This window comes from Oryx dammah, unplaced genomic scaffold, assembly GCF_014754425.2.
Source record: "Oryx dammah isolate SB20612 unplaced genomic scaffold, SCBI_Odam_1.1 HiC_scaffold_7, whole genome shotgun sequence".
Classification (NCBI taxonomy): Eukaryota; Metazoa; Chordata; class Mammalia; order Artiodactyla; family Bovidae; genus Oryx; species Oryx dammah.
In genome coordinates, this window is record NW_024070191.1 from 8,222,539 (window position 1) to 8,238,395 (window position 15,857).

A 15,857-nucleotide genomic window follows, 5' to 3' on the forward strand; every position below is an offset into this window, starting at 1 on the left:
CATTACATTTCTTTTTAGACTACACCCATCTTTGCACTTTCACCTCTGCCATTCAGTTCTAATTCTTTCATTTTTCTGTGAAGCTTGGAAAAATTAGGTGTTTGTTCAGAACTGTGGTAACATCTCAATGTGCTTACCTTTCCTGGAGGCATTAGGAAGGCTTACTTTTGGGTGATAGGTTATAGCAAAATGCTACACAAGAATATGTGGGAGTTGGAGTTTGTTCTGTGAAGTATGGCAACAACATCAGAGGAAGCAATTACATACAAGACTGTCCTGTTTATGAAGCGAATGAAGACGTCTATAAGAATTGTTGTTGCTTAGTTGCTCAATCATGTCTGACTCTCTTGCAGCCCGATGGCCTCATGGGCTGTAACCGGCCAGGCGCCTCTGTCTGTGGGATTTCACAGGCAAGACTGCTATGTAGTGGGTTGCCATTTCCTTCTCCAGAGGGTCTTCCCGACCCAGGGACTGAACTCACATCTCCTGCATCGGCAGATGGATTCTTTACCAGTGGGCCAACGGGGAAGCCCCTATAAGGCATAGCAAGACAGAAAAGAGATCTTAGAATGGCGTAGTAGTCTGCTAGGGATCCATACAAAATATCACAGAGAGAGTGCCTTAAACACATAGATGTATTGTATTTCCTCACTGTTCTGGAGCTGGAAGTGCAAGATCAGGCTACTGTCAGGGCTGGCCTCTGGTGAGGGTTGTCTTCAGCATTGTGGCTGGCAGAGTTCTTGCTGTATCCTCACGTGGCTTCTCTCTGTGCATGCATGAAGAATGAGACAGGGAACAAGAGAGAGATCAGGGAAGATCAATTTCTGGTGTCTCTTCCTCTTGTAATAACACCATACCTATTGGATTAGGACTCTTTCTTTAGATCTCATTTATCCTTTATTATCTCCCTAAAAACCCTGGACTCCAAGTACAGTCACATAGGGGGTAAAAGTCTCAATGTATGGATTTTGGAGGGACACAATCCAGTCCGTACCAGATGGTAAGATGACAGGAAACAGAATAAATAACTCGATTTTGGCGTCTTGAATTTTGTGCCCACTTGAGGTTGTCTAAATCTGAGGCTCTCACTTCCTGGCACAGGAGGCTGCAGGGAGCAGAGACTAATAATGCCTTGTAAGGGATCTCAGTAGCATCATTTCCTTTTCCCAAGTTTTGAATAAGAAATTTTGAACACTTTATATCTATTTGCCTTTCCATTTTGATTCCAAACAGCTGGGCATGTTGATTAAGTATATAATCCTTTCAATCAGATTTATACCAAAATTTATGTACTGCGTTTTCATTGCAAAACACATATTGCACCCTCTAATAAAGTTAAGCCAATTTAACCCGTGTTTTATGCTTTTTTAATAGCACCTTTTATAAGCTTTTAGTTCATTCCACATTTTTGGATCGATATCATTAAGATAATTTTCATCAGGATTAATTGCTTTTTTGAAAATTTCAAATATTTGTTTTGTTGATTGTTTATTTAGAGCATATCAGGTTTTTCTTTAAAATAAACCATTACTCTTGCCATTGAAGGCTTCCTTGATGCCATTATTTCAACCATGCAGAGTTTCTGTGGGTTAAAATTTCACAAACCAAAATACATCTGTTTAAATCCTTTCATTAATTTTTAATCAATAAAAAATTAATGATTGTATTTTCATTCACCTCTTTTTAGGCATTAATTTTATTAATTTTGCCAGAAACTAGTTTTCTCTAGGTCTCAAATTTGCAGATTTCAATATTACCAATAAGATATATTTCCTTTAGTTGTTTTGTTTGTGGAATTTATTATTTACCATGAGTTTTCTAGCAGAGCAAAAAAAAAAAAAAGGTTAAAGCTGATTTTTTTTTTAACCATAACACAACTAAGATCATTGTTTCAAATTACCAAAGTAATTGACAACCACATAATTTAAACAAATAGAAATATGAGGGTATTTTATAGTTTATGGGTGAGCAAATTTGATAAGCCTTTGGAAAGTAATTTTCTGTGTCTGTTTAAAGTAACAATAAACAACTATGATTCAGCAATTTGATTTCTAGAAATCTCTCTATAGAAATGATAAGTAGGTAAAAATGTACATGCAATATTATCTTTAATAGCACAAATGCTGAAAAATGTAAATATCCATCATGCTAAGGAAAATAAATTTGTTTAGTTCATATGCTGAAATTACATCCATCCATTAAAAGAGAGATATAAACTAGCAACTCCTTCTGAGGTATTGCTGTTTAGTGGGTATAAAGTTTCAGTTATGCAAGATGAAAGATTTCTAGAGATGTGGGTACAACACCATCTGTACAGAATTGTACACTTAAATTTTGCTAAGAGGGCAGATCTCATGTTAAGTGCTCTACCACACTTAGAAAAATGTAATAGAATTACAGATGGAAGCTCTTAAAAAGTTAATCATGATATATCAACATTGCTTTGGTAGAGATATGATGGGTATTATTTTTCCAATGAAAATTAAGCTATAGACAGATTTTCAGTGTTTGGGAATGAAAGTCATGAGGAGTCATTAGTAGTGTTCATCAAATATTTTGGTGCAAAGGGACTGAGCTTCCCTACAGTCATTGAATGAAGTGTAAATTTCCTCCTTGATTCGGTGTCTGACATGAGTGGAAGTGACATAATACATTTGGGTGGAACCTTAACATTCAGTACATGGTTAGCCATAATGCCTTCTTTCTGCCTATGCAATTGTAACTCAAATATAGAGTCAACTTCTGCATGAATAAAATATATCTGTGATTTTAAGCCCCTGAGAGTAGGGGATTATTTTTTACTTACAGCATAATCTAGTTTATTCTGTGCTGATCTTAAAAGTTTTAAACATACTCTTACCCCTGGGTTTGTAATAGATTTGGAACTATTTTGAAAAGTCTCCTCTCTCTTCTTACTTTCCTAACTCAATCTAGTGCATATCTTACCAGAATACAACAACCCACTCTTGCCAGTTGGCTTTATTAGATCAGCGAAATGAACATTTTAGCATGATTTAATGTAAGCTCTTTTATCAGTCCTTATTTATTAAACTGGCAGGAGTAAAATAAATATCTATTCTATCTCTGAACATTTTACCCATCAGTTTCCAACTCATCAGTTGCACCTGTCTATGAAGGGTCTTTGATACTTTCCAAAGTGCTACCATAATTGGCTTAAATATGAACACAACAGAAAACATTACTGTTACTGTCTCTTCTGTGATGCAGGATAGACTTGGTAAGTTGACTGTCTTGTTCCCATCTTAGCATATGTCAGTTTTATCAATAGGCAAAATGATATAAATTTGGACACTAGAGTAAAATGTATCACTATGGTAGTGTCTCCCAAATGAATTCTAAGTGGAAGTTTGGGGGCTTTTTTTTCTAAGAAGGGAAATGTAACCACATACCTGGTACTCTCCTGGGAGGTCCCTTAGAGCCTCTAGGGAAAAGCTCTGTAGAATCTGTGTCTTTCGTAGAATCTGTCTTTACAGATTCCAAACTTTTCTGGATTGACTGGCAATTGACCATGTACTGGCTTTCAGTCAGGAGGTTCCATCAATAGTTGGAAGCTCGGAAATTCAAAGGGGCCCAAACCATGTATTTATTGCTTTGATTTTCAGCCTTACCTATCTTTTGCCTACTTACACAAAACCTAAGTGCTGGCTTTGATTCTAAATACTTTGCATGTGTTGATTTAATTCCCAACAACTCTCTGAGATAGAAGCCATTATTTTCTCAATAAGTAAACCAAGGCACTGAAAAATAATTTATCTCTGGTCATATAATTGGTAAATGGATTCAAACCCAGGCAGTCTGAATACAAAGGAACGTTCTCAACCAGTCTGAATACAAAGGAACCAGCATGTTGCATAGCTATTCAAAAAAAAAAAAGTCATCGAAGGAAAGCATTTACACAGTCTAGTGTTCAAGGAAAGTGAAAGCGGCACACCCTGAAAAACTGGTCATGTTTACCAAGAATAAGGGATAATGGCATGCCATCCTAGTGAGGCATCTGATGCATGACAGGGGAAATACAGGAACCCAAGCCTGGGTGAGTGATATTTCTGATCTCTGCTGACTAGTGCAGCCTGATGACAAAAGTTATGTCTCAAGAGATATGCGATTAGTTCAGCTTCATGGTGTATAAGTGTACAGTTGTACTCATTACATTGCAGGTTTAGACTGTAATCACTTTGTAATATATAATAATAAGTTATACCTGTTTCTTGTGTTCTGTTCTGAAAGTTTAAATATTCTTTAATAATGGAAGTAAGACAGTTGCACACAGGAATCTTAATGCTAAACTATAGCACTATAGCATCTCAGTACAGATGATTGGGTGAAAGTGAAAAAGGGTGGACACGTGATTTATATTTATTCATTGCTGTAGCCCCACCCTAGCACAGTGCCAGATGAATTAAGGCTGCAGTTATAACATTATTCATTTTGCAGTGAACGGTCTGGTTTATAAGGATCACACACTGAAAACTAACAGCTTTCTTAGCATAGAGAAGACTTTTGTCCTGAGTGCATGCTAAGTTGTGTCCAACTCTTTGCAATTCCATGAACGGTAGATAGCCAGACTCCTCTATCTGGGATTTCCCAGGCAGGAAGACAGGAGACTGTCCTGACCAGTGGATCAAACCTGCATCTCCTACACTGGCAGCTGGATTTTTTTTTTTTTTAACCACCGAGCCACCTGGGAAGCCCTACAAATTCCAAAAGAAAGTAGTCAGATGTTTCAGTGTCACCCATGACATACAGACCCTGGGGCATCTCTGTTAACCCAAGAACCAAGATTAGTCTTAGGCTAATTGATCTTCAGTATGAAAAAATTCCCACAAAAGGGAGTTGTACAATATTGTTAGATTAGAACACTGAGTATTCATTTATTTTCCGATAAGTTTCCACCTTCACTTTTTGAGTTATTTATTAACAACTTATTTAGTAATATTTGTGAACACATTTATTAATATTGCTCATGTCACATCACATAGATACTCACTCTTGTGTCAGCCCCTTCCATGTTTAAGAACCATTGTGTTTATGCTGCTTTACCTGGATAAGCCCAGCCACTGTCTTAGTTAAGGTCAGCCCCAGGAGCAGATAGACTTGCATCCACTGCCTTAATTCCCACTTGCCATATAATTAAACGTTCACAAATGTGGGGGATTAGAATTTATATATCTTTCAGTTCAGTTCAGTCACTCAGTTGTGTCCGACTCTTTGCGACCCCATGAATCACAGCACGCCAGGCCTCCCTGTCCATCACCAACTCCTGGAGTTCACTCAAACTCATGTCCATCGAGTCAGTGATGTCATCCAGCCATCTCATCCTCTGTCGTCCCCTTCTCCTCCTGCCCCAATCTCTCCCAGCATCAGGGTCTTTTCCAATGAGTCAACTCTTCACATGAGGTGGCCAAAGTATTGGCGCTTCAGCATCAGTCCTTCTAATGAACACCCAGGACTGATCTCCTTTAGGATGGACTGGTTGGATCTCCTTGCACTCCAAGGGACTCTCAAGAGTCTTCTCCAACACCACAGTTCAGAAGCATCAATTCATCGGCGCTCAGCCTTCTTCACAGTCCAACTCTCACATTCATACATGATCACTGGAAAAACCATAGCCTTGACTAGAGGGACCTTTGTTGGCAAGGTAATATCTCTGCTTTTGAATATGCTATCTAGGTTGCTCATAACTTTTCTTCCAAGGAGTAAGCATCTTTTAATTTCATGGCTGCAATCACCATCTGCAGTGATTTTGGAGCCCCCCAAAATAAAGTGTGACACTGTTTCCACTGTTTCCCCATCTATTTCCCATGAAGTGATGGGACCAGATGCCATGATCTTCGTTTTCTGAATGTTGAGCTTTAAGCCAACTTTTTCACTCTCCTCTTTCACTTTCATCAAGAGGCTCTTTAGTTCCTCTTCACTTTCTGCCATAAGGGTGGTGTCATCTGCATATCTGAGGTTATTTATATTTCTCCTGGCAATCTTGATTCCAGCTTGTGCTTCATCCAGCCCAGCATTTCTCATGATGTACTCTGCATATAAGTTAAATAAGCAGGGTGACAATACACAGCCTTGACGTACTCCTTTCCTGATTTGGAACAAGTCTGTTGTTCCATGTCTAGTTCTAACTGTTGCTTCCTGACATGCATATAGGTTTCTCAAGAGGCAAGTTAGGTGGTCTGGTATTCCCATCTCTTTCAGAATTTTCCACAGTTTATTATGATCCACACAGTCAAAGGCTTTGGCATAGTCAATAAAAGCAGAAATAGATGTTTTTCTGGAACTCTCTTGGTTTTTCCATGATCCAGCAGATGTTGGCAATTTGATCTCTGGTTCCTCTGCCTTTTCCAAAACCAGCTTGAACATCAGGGAGTTCACGGTTCACTTATTACTGAAGCCTGGCTTGGAGAATTTTGAGTATTACTTTACTAGCGTACTTTACTAGCGTGTGAGATGAGTGCAATTGTGTGGTAGTTTGAGCATTCTTTGGCATTGCCTTTCTTTGGGATTGGAATGAAAACTGACCTTTTCCAGTCCTGTGGCCACTGCTGAGTTTTCCAAATTTGCTGGCATATTGAGTGCAGTACTTTCACAGCATCATCTTTCAGGATTTGAAATAGCTCAACTGGAATTCCATCACCTCCACTAGCTTCGTTCGTAGTGATGCTTTCTAAGGCCCACTTGACTTCACACTCCAGGATGTCTGGCTCTAGGTGAGTGATCACACCATCGTGATTATCTTGGTGGTGAAGATCTTTTTTGTACAGTTCTGTGTATTCTTGCCACCTCTTCTTAATATCTTCTGCTTCTGTTAGGTCCAGACCATTTCTGTCCTTTATCAAGCCCATCTTTACGTGAAATGTTCCCTTGGTATCTCTAGTTTTCTTGAAGAGATCTCTAGTCTTTCCCATTCTGTTGTTTCCCTCTATTACTCTGCACTGATCGCTGAGGAAGGCTTTCTTATTTCTCCTTGCTATTCTTTGGGACTCTGCATTCAGATGCTTATATCTTTCCTTTTCTCCTTTGCTTTTTGCTTCTCTTCTTTACACAGCTATTTGTAAGGCCTCCTCAGACAGCCATTTTGCTTTTTTGCATTTCTTTTCCATGGGGATGGTCTTGATCCCTGTCTCCTGTACAATGTCACAAACCTCCATCTATAGTTCATCATGTACTCTGTCTATGAGATCTAGTCCCTTAAATCTATTTCTCACTTCCACTGTGTACTCATCAGGGATTTGACTTAGGGCATACCTGAATGGTCTAGTGGTTTTCCCCAGTTAGGAAGCCATTATTTTGCCCACCATAATATATACTAAAAAAAGAAACTCTTTTGTTTAAATAATTATTTATAATTAGGTCACCTTTCATTCCTTACTGTAGATCAGGGCTTCCATCTACTGCTGCTATTCTTTAGGACTAAGAGAACTTTGAACACTTCTCATGTTGCTAGTTTACTGGAATATGCCTGTCTCAGATTTTTGATGGTATGACGCTGTACTTATTCTACATTAAAACAAAAAACTTTATATTTTGCACCAGGGATAGCTGATTAACAATGTTGTGGTCGTTTCAGGTGAAAGGCGAAGAGACTTAGCCATGCGTGTGCACATATTCATTCTCCCCCAACCCCCGCCTCCAGACTGGCACATAAAGCATTGAGTAGAGTCCCATGCACTATACAATAGGTCCTTGTTGGCTATTCATTTTGAATACAGCCGTGTGAAGGATATTTTCATTGGATATAGAGTTCTAAATTTACAAGTACTTGCTAGTTTATTTTTTCCTACTTGCATCACTTAAAATGACCTTCTTCCATCTTCTGGCCTCCATTGCTTCTGAAGATCATCATCCATCATTTATATCACTTACCCGCTATGTGCAGTGTCTATTTTCTAGTTTTTAATATTTTAAAAATTTTAATTTTTCAGAAGTTTTAAGAGGTGCCTAAATTTGATTTTCTTTGCCGTTTTACAATTTTTGGGTTTCAGTGACCTTCTTAGATTTACGGCTTCATGCTTTTTCATCAATGTTAGATAATTCTCACATTGTCCCTTCAAAACTGTTCTCTCTTCATCTGGTTCTCCAGTCATACACAAGTTGATTCCACAAATCTCTGAAGCCCTGCTTACTCAACCTATATACTTTCTATGTATGTACTTTCAGTTTACACATTTCTGCTGCTATTCTACAAGTGAGATTGTGGTGAAATCAAATTAAATCTTTATTTGTGGTATTGGCATTTTTATGTGTAATTTCCTATAGAACTTTTCTGTTGATATCTCCTGGCTTTTTTTTCTAGCTCCTCTAACATATTTATTCTAATTGCCTTGGAGTCTTTATCTGCTAGTTCCTACTTCTGGGTCATCTGTGGGTCTTCTGCTATTGATTATCTCCCCCCCTTGATTAAGAATCATATTTTCTGCTTCTTCAGGTCTCATAGTTATCTACTGCATTCCTGCCACTGTATATATGTAAAATAACAGTAAGTACAAAAGTAAATAATATTCCCTGAGAAAGGGGGGGGGCTGCCTTACCTACACTCCAGATTTACTTTACCACTCAGATTGCTAGTGTAGCAATCCGCCAGTGTGATTGATAGTTGAGATATTTCTGGACCTTGTTGCAGCTTTAGTTTGGGGCTCAGTTCCCCCACTGGACTGCACTATTTTCAGGGCAGGATTAGGACTTTTCCTTCAGCATGGTTTGCAGTCTGAGTAGGGATCTATGCTGTAGGGTCCAGTCACCCGTTTTCCAAACCATGGTTGATTTCTTCTTCTTTTTTTTAACAGAACTGTTGCTAGTTTTTTGGATCACTAGGTATGTCTCTGGGCTCTTGAACCTGACTCTCTGCTCCACCCCCAGTGTTAGGAGCTCCATGCCCTTGGCAGGAGTTCCTGCTCTACTCCATGCAAAGTGGAGGCCGCGTCCATCCGTAGCTGATGTGGCTCAGCTTTGATGCTCTCCCAGTGTGGTAGGTTGCTGGTGTGCATTCAGGAAGACCCTTTGTACCTTTAGGAAGAGGGTTACAGTGATCACTTTCAGGTCTTCCTCACCCTCACCTGACCCATGCCTACAGAGAAGGCTCTGTGGGAAGGAGCTGGTGGGTAGGAACAGACTTTCTGTTTCTATTTTGAGTCTGAATTCATCATACAAGCCACATTCAGCTAGGAAAAGTTCATTAAAAGTGTCTGGAGTCTCTACCCCAATCTGGTTGGTTCTTTCTCCCACCAGTCTTAAAGGATTGAAGGCAGCCTTGTATCTTGTTTATTTCTGGATTTCAGTTTATCTGGGTTTCTTTATATCAAAATCTCTGATGGTTTTAAAAACTATGATCTCACAGCTTTTCCCCAATATTCTTGTTGTTAGTTTGGCAGTGCCTACATTTTAACTGAAAGGAAAAATACCCTTTGCTAAAATTTTCCTTTCTCTTTGATGAATTATCAGGGCAATTTTGAAAAAAAAAAATGTTATTGCTATTAAAGTTGAAAATAGGTTTAATTCTCCTTCATACAAAATGATATTCTATTCTGTGTACATTAGTAGCTGAAAATACAGCAATGGTTCACTGCTTTTATTTTCAAAATGACACTGAATGCTGTTAAATTTGATAAATTTAATGTCACCTTTTTCAGTGTTCAGCCTATTTGCTTTGTATATCCCAAGTATATATCAAAACAGCTACAGTGTACTACATAGTGAGTGTAAATTTTGCACACTTGATTAATATTGAATATAAGTCACCTTATGGATGTGGACTAACATTTGTGGAAGTTGCACTCAGGTGGCAATGCTAACCCTGTAAATATACACAGTACCTAATTATAACCACTCAGTGTCATGGTGTAGAAAATCATTAGGGTTCCAAGACAATACATGCCTTGATAAAAATAACCTAGCATTATTAGTACATTGCCTTCTGTTAGAGGAATGTGAACTTGAAAATCCAAAAAAGCAAGAATTAATATTTATTGTTTTAATAATTCTTAATAAATTCTTAATACTTTATTAATTTATTAATCCAAAAAAGCAAGAATGTATATTTATTTATATATTATCCTGTTATAAAATTATTAAAGGAGGCAGAAAAATATCTGATTAAAATGACAGAAATAGAGGGGAATTCAGAGAAAAGTAAATTAGATAGACACAAAGTTAAATCACAAAGAAATATAAAAATGAAATGCTATATGCTTTGTAATATGGCAAACAAGTTGAACTCTGGGCTGTCTAGTTTTTCACTATGTCAGCAAGGTTTCCACTTGCAATTAGAGTGGTGGAAAGTATGCATTTAGATTAGATCATAATGGGCAAATTATTTTAATTCCTAGAGCTTTAGATGTTTCCTGTGAAGATAGGTGATTTTAAAACTTTTCCCTCCCAGCCGCATACTTTTTGCTTAATGTCCCATTAAGTTCCCAACAACCGGTGTTTGATCAGTTACTCTTATTAATCATAGTTTTTTTGTGAGAGCCTTCAGTGATTCCTCAAATTCTGGGCACCTCCCTAAAGAAAGAAGCCTCTTAAGTGTCAACTTCCTTACCCAACTTCACTAGCCAAGCTTGGGCTGCACACAGGAGATGCTTCCCTGAGCTCTTGAAACAATGTGTCCTGTGCTGTTTTTTCCTTCATCTCTGCCATCCTTACTGATGCGCCAGGATATCTCATCACTCTAACTGAGGCAGTGATTTAAGATGAGACTTCGAATCATTTTATAAGAATGGATTCCCCATGTTCTCAGAATATTTCAGGTGATAAACCCATCCTCCAAATGAAAGTGAAATTCCCTCAGTTGTGTCTGACATTTTGCGACCCCATGGACTACACAGTCCATGGGTTTCTCCAGGCCAGAACACTGGAGTGCGTAGCCTTTCCCTTCTTTAGGGGATCTTCCCAACCCAGGGAGCGAACCCAGGTCTCCCACATTGCAGGCGGATTCTTTGACCACCTGAGTCACCAGGGAAGCCCAAGAATACTGGAGTGGGTAGCCTATCCCTTCTTCAGCGGATCTTCCCGATCCAGGAATTGAACCGGGGTCTCTTGCATTGCAGGTGGGTTCTTTACTAACTGAGCCATCAGGGAAGCCCCCCAAAATCCATCCTCCAACTTGTCCACAAGTACAAAGAATATATTTTGTCACCCTCTGTCAGATCAGAAATCCAGTCTCCTCCTTTATGGTCCCCTCCCAGAGAACTCCATGGTAAGCCTCTTCACCTTCTCTCCCCGTAACCTCCCAGACTCCAGGGCGTTGTGTTGTATATGCGGAAGATCACGTGTTGTTCACTAGTCCTTCCTCTCTCTGCCTCCCACCACTCCCTTCCAGAATCTTCTAAAAGATTCTCTCATTTTTTCTAGCCCAAACTCAACAAGTCTTTCACAAACAAAATAATACAATTTGATTCTTCAAACCCTCCATCTCCTTCTGTTACTTAGAAATACTTTGATCACCTAAAAGTCTCTCTAGAATAACCTGAAATGATAAAACTTCCTCAATCTTGAAAGTCCCAAACCCATTTTTCCTTGTGGATTCTTAGAATTCCTGTAAAAATATTTCTCCCAACACAGTAACAGAACTTTTCGTGTTCTCTTTTATTCCAAGTTTATACATTCAGACTCACTTGGTTATGCTTCTATGGAAATAGCTCCCAATTTTTACAAGGGAGTTCTGTTCCTAATCTTGACTCTCAAGCCATTCTGATGGAAAATTCCTCTTGCTGATTCAGCCAAGCAATCCATAAAACTACACGATTACTTTGTTATCAGAAAGAGCTCTTATAATCACTTCCATTTTCAAGCACCGTTTCTCTCTGACCAGTTTAAAACAGTATAGGCTAGCTTATGATAAAAAACACAATGCTTCTCAACCAATTTTTAAAAGAAAGATTTCCATATAAGCATATTAGCTGAAATGCTTTCCCCTTCCTTCTTAAAGGCTTGACATTAGGACTGACATAAATACCCAGAAAAGCCTGGTCTGTTCCTATGTGTCATCATCCATAACTCTCAAGCTCAGTATACTTGTCTGTAGCATGCCTGGGAGTTACTGGAAGTGAGTTCATTGGGGGTGTTTCCTCTATTGCTTATTTTTATATTTAAAAAAGAACAGGCTATAAGCTGCTTTTTATTGTGAGAACTTTGTATAAGAAATCACTATTCTGTTTCCTCTCTTGCCAACCTCAAGTCCTTCATAGCAAACCATACTCTATCAAGTTTTATCATGGTAAAAACAAGCTTGCTTTCTTTCTCTTTTCCTCCAAAATTTCAAGACAATAAAATGAGTGTAGTGCTATTTAGGCAGTAAAGAAAGAAACATAATGTTGAGCTGCACCCTGAAGACACTTCTTTTGTATTATAATGCTTTTTATCCACAGATGTTAGTTGAAAATTGATATAATGATGTTTCTTGTAAGGCTACCAGAAACAAAACAAAACAAAAAACATTTAAAAACTAGAATAGATGTAATTGTATGTGATAAATGTGCCTCGTGGTATTGTACTAGAAACCCACAGGGAATAATTATCTATCAGTGGCACCTGCAGAGGAATTATAAGCAGCTGCAGAATTTGATTTTTGAACAACAAAAAAAAAAAATAGAAGAGAAAACAACTTAAAGACTGGTATTACGAATTGAGAAGTTAGAGAACAGAACAGAATATAGAATGAGAAGAGGAGGATTTAACCGGGATTTCAGTCCAAAGATAATAAGGTGAAACACAGCTAGGAATGCATATATATTAATTGTTATGAAGAAGTGTGCAGGGCCAATTAGGGGAGAGGTAGGGAAAACATTGAGTTTGAAGTTCAGATCTCAGTGTCTCTCACATTTAGGAATGTAAAACACCTGAATTTAGAAACTCTTTTGTTAGGCAGCAGGCTGTAATAAAAAGTATATAAAATCTGAAGACAAAGATATGTCTAGCCCCTGCTGTGTCACCTACAAGCTGTATGTTCTTTGAAAGTTATCTGATGTTTCTGATCAATTGTTTACATCATCATGTTGTGAAGACCAAGTAAATTTGTATTTGCTTTATACTTGGGACAGAGTTTAGTGAATATTAGGTACTTAGAAAATGTGGATTCTTATTATAGCTTTTTTTATTATTTTGGCAAATTCACAAAGTTTAAAAAAATCTTTTCTTCAATATGGACAAAGTTAACTCTTGTTATTTGTGGTAGTTCTATAAAGTCTGTGTAAACACTGAGCCATCGCTCCTGGGGATAGACAGTTCTTGCGAGATTTGGGTCACATGTTCATCCACCTATAAAGACAGAGCCTTGTCTTATGTGTGTTTCTATTTAGACACCTTATGTAAAATGTATTGGTGATTTGTTAATTCACACTTGGAGGAAGTCTGTTTAACCCATGGGTTTTCTTCATAAGGCACATCTCAGTCTTCTACTGTTCCAGACACTAGACAGCACTTGAGCACGACAGACGGGCCCTTTTCCATACCAGGTCACCAGTAAGCACACAAATATGAAACGTGGCTAAATAAATATACTGCAAAAAGGACACATTTGTAGTGTAGGCTCTGAAATGAGAAGGCCAAGTGTCCCCTTGCCTGACCTCACTTGGGAACATGATCACTGGTTGACTCAAGTGTTTCACCACTCAGTGCCCGTCCACACATAACCACAAAAGTTCAGTTCAGTCGCTCAGTCGTGTCCGACTCTTTGTGACCCCATGGACTGCAGCACACCAGGCCTCCCTGTCCATGACCAACTCCCAGAGTTTATTCAAACTCATGTCCATCGAGTCAGTGATGCCATCCAACTATCTCATCCTCTGTCATTCCCTTCTCCTCCCGCCTTCAATCTTTCCCAGCATCAGGGTCTTTTCCAATGAGTCAGTTCTTCACATCAGGTGGAAAAAGTATTAGAGTTTCAGCTTCAGCATCAGTCTTTCCAATGAATATTCAGGACTGATTTCCTTTAGGATGGACTGGTTGGATCTCCTTTCAGTCCAAGGGACTCCCAAGAGTCTTCTCCAACATCACAGTTAAAAAACATCTATTCTTTGGTGCTCAGCTTTCTTTATAGTCCAATTCTCACATCCATACATGACTACTGTAAAAACCATAGCTTTGACTAGAAGGACCTTTGTCAGCAAAGGGATATCTCTGCTTTTTAACATGCCGTCTAGGTTGGTCATAACTTTCCTTCCAAGGAGCAAGCATCTTTTAATTTCAAAATACATGCCTGCAATGCAGGAGACCCTGGTTTGATTCCTGGGTTTGGAAGATCCGCTGGAGAAGGGAAAAAGCTACCATCTGCCCTCCAGAACTAGTCCATGGGGTAGGAAAGCGTTGGACAGGACTGACTAACCACAAAAAAGCTGTGAGTATTTGAGAAGAAAATGTCTATGCAACATCAATGAGAAAATTACAGAGGGGAAAAAAAAAGGAAAGCATCTGATAACCCTGTTTTCATATACATATTTACATGTTTGCTTTTATTATGGTCGAAGTCCTCTTTAGAACTCTGAGAGCTTGAAGAACGTGGTCTCATCACATATGTGATGACTATCAGAGAAGAATGGCTGGGATTTTCAGAAATGTCAAATTAATCTCACTGGTAGGAATGTGATTTAAGTCCATTATGAGAAAATTAAGAATCACACGTTCTTATTTTTCTTGTTTAGTGACTAAGTCATGTCTGATTCTTTGCTAAGTCTTGTCTGATTCTTTTGTGACCCCATGAACTATAGCTTGCCAGACTCCTGTCCATAGGATTCCCAAGCAAGAGTATTACAGTGGCTTGTCATTTCCTTCTCCAGGGGATCTTCCCAACCCAGGGATCCAATTCACATCTCCTGGATTGGCAGGTAGATTCTTGACCACTGAGTCATAAGGGAAGCCCATAGGTTCTTTTTTTTTTTAAATTAATTAATTAATTAATTTTTAATTTTTACTTTACAATTCTGTATTGGTTTTGGCATAGATTGACATGAATCCACCACAGGTGTACATGCGTTCCCAAACATGAACCCCCCTCCCACCCTCCTCCCCACAACATCTCTCTGGGTCATCCCCGCGCACCAGCTCCAAGCGTGCCATATCCTGCATCAGACATAGACTGGCAATTCAATTCTTACATGATATTATACATGTTTCAATACCATTCTCTCAAATCATCACACCCTCTCCCTCTCCCTCTGAGTCCAAAAGTCCACTATACACATCTGTGTCTTTTTTGCTGTCCTGCATACAGGGTCATCATTGCTATCTTTCTAAATTCCATATATATGTGTTAGTATACTTTATTGGTGTTTTTCTTTCTGGCTCACTTCACTCTGTATAATCGGCTCCAGTTTCATCCATCTCATCAGAACTGATTCAAATGTATTCTTTTTAATGGCTGAGTAATACTCCATTGTGTATATGTACCACAGCTTTCTTATCCATTCATCTGCTGATGGACATCTAGGTTGTTTCCAAGTCCTGGCTATTATAAACAGTGCTGCGATGAACATTGGGGTACATGTGTCTCTTTCAATTCTGGTTTCCTCCGTGTATATGCCCAACAGTGGGATTGCTGGGTCATAAGGCAGTTCTATTTGCAATTTTTTAAGGAATCTCCACACTGTTCTCCATAGTGGCTGTACTAGTTTGCATTCCCACCAACGGTGTAGGAGGGTTCCCTTCTCTCCACACCCTCTCCAGCATTTATTGCTTGCAGATTTTTGGATCGCAGACATTCTGACTGGTGTGAAGTGGTACCTCATTGTGGTTTTGATTTGCATTTCTCTAATAATGAGTGATGTTGAGCATCTTTTCATGTGTTTGTTAGCCATCCGTATGTCTTCTTTGGAGAAATGTCTATTTAGTTCTTTGGCCCATTTTTT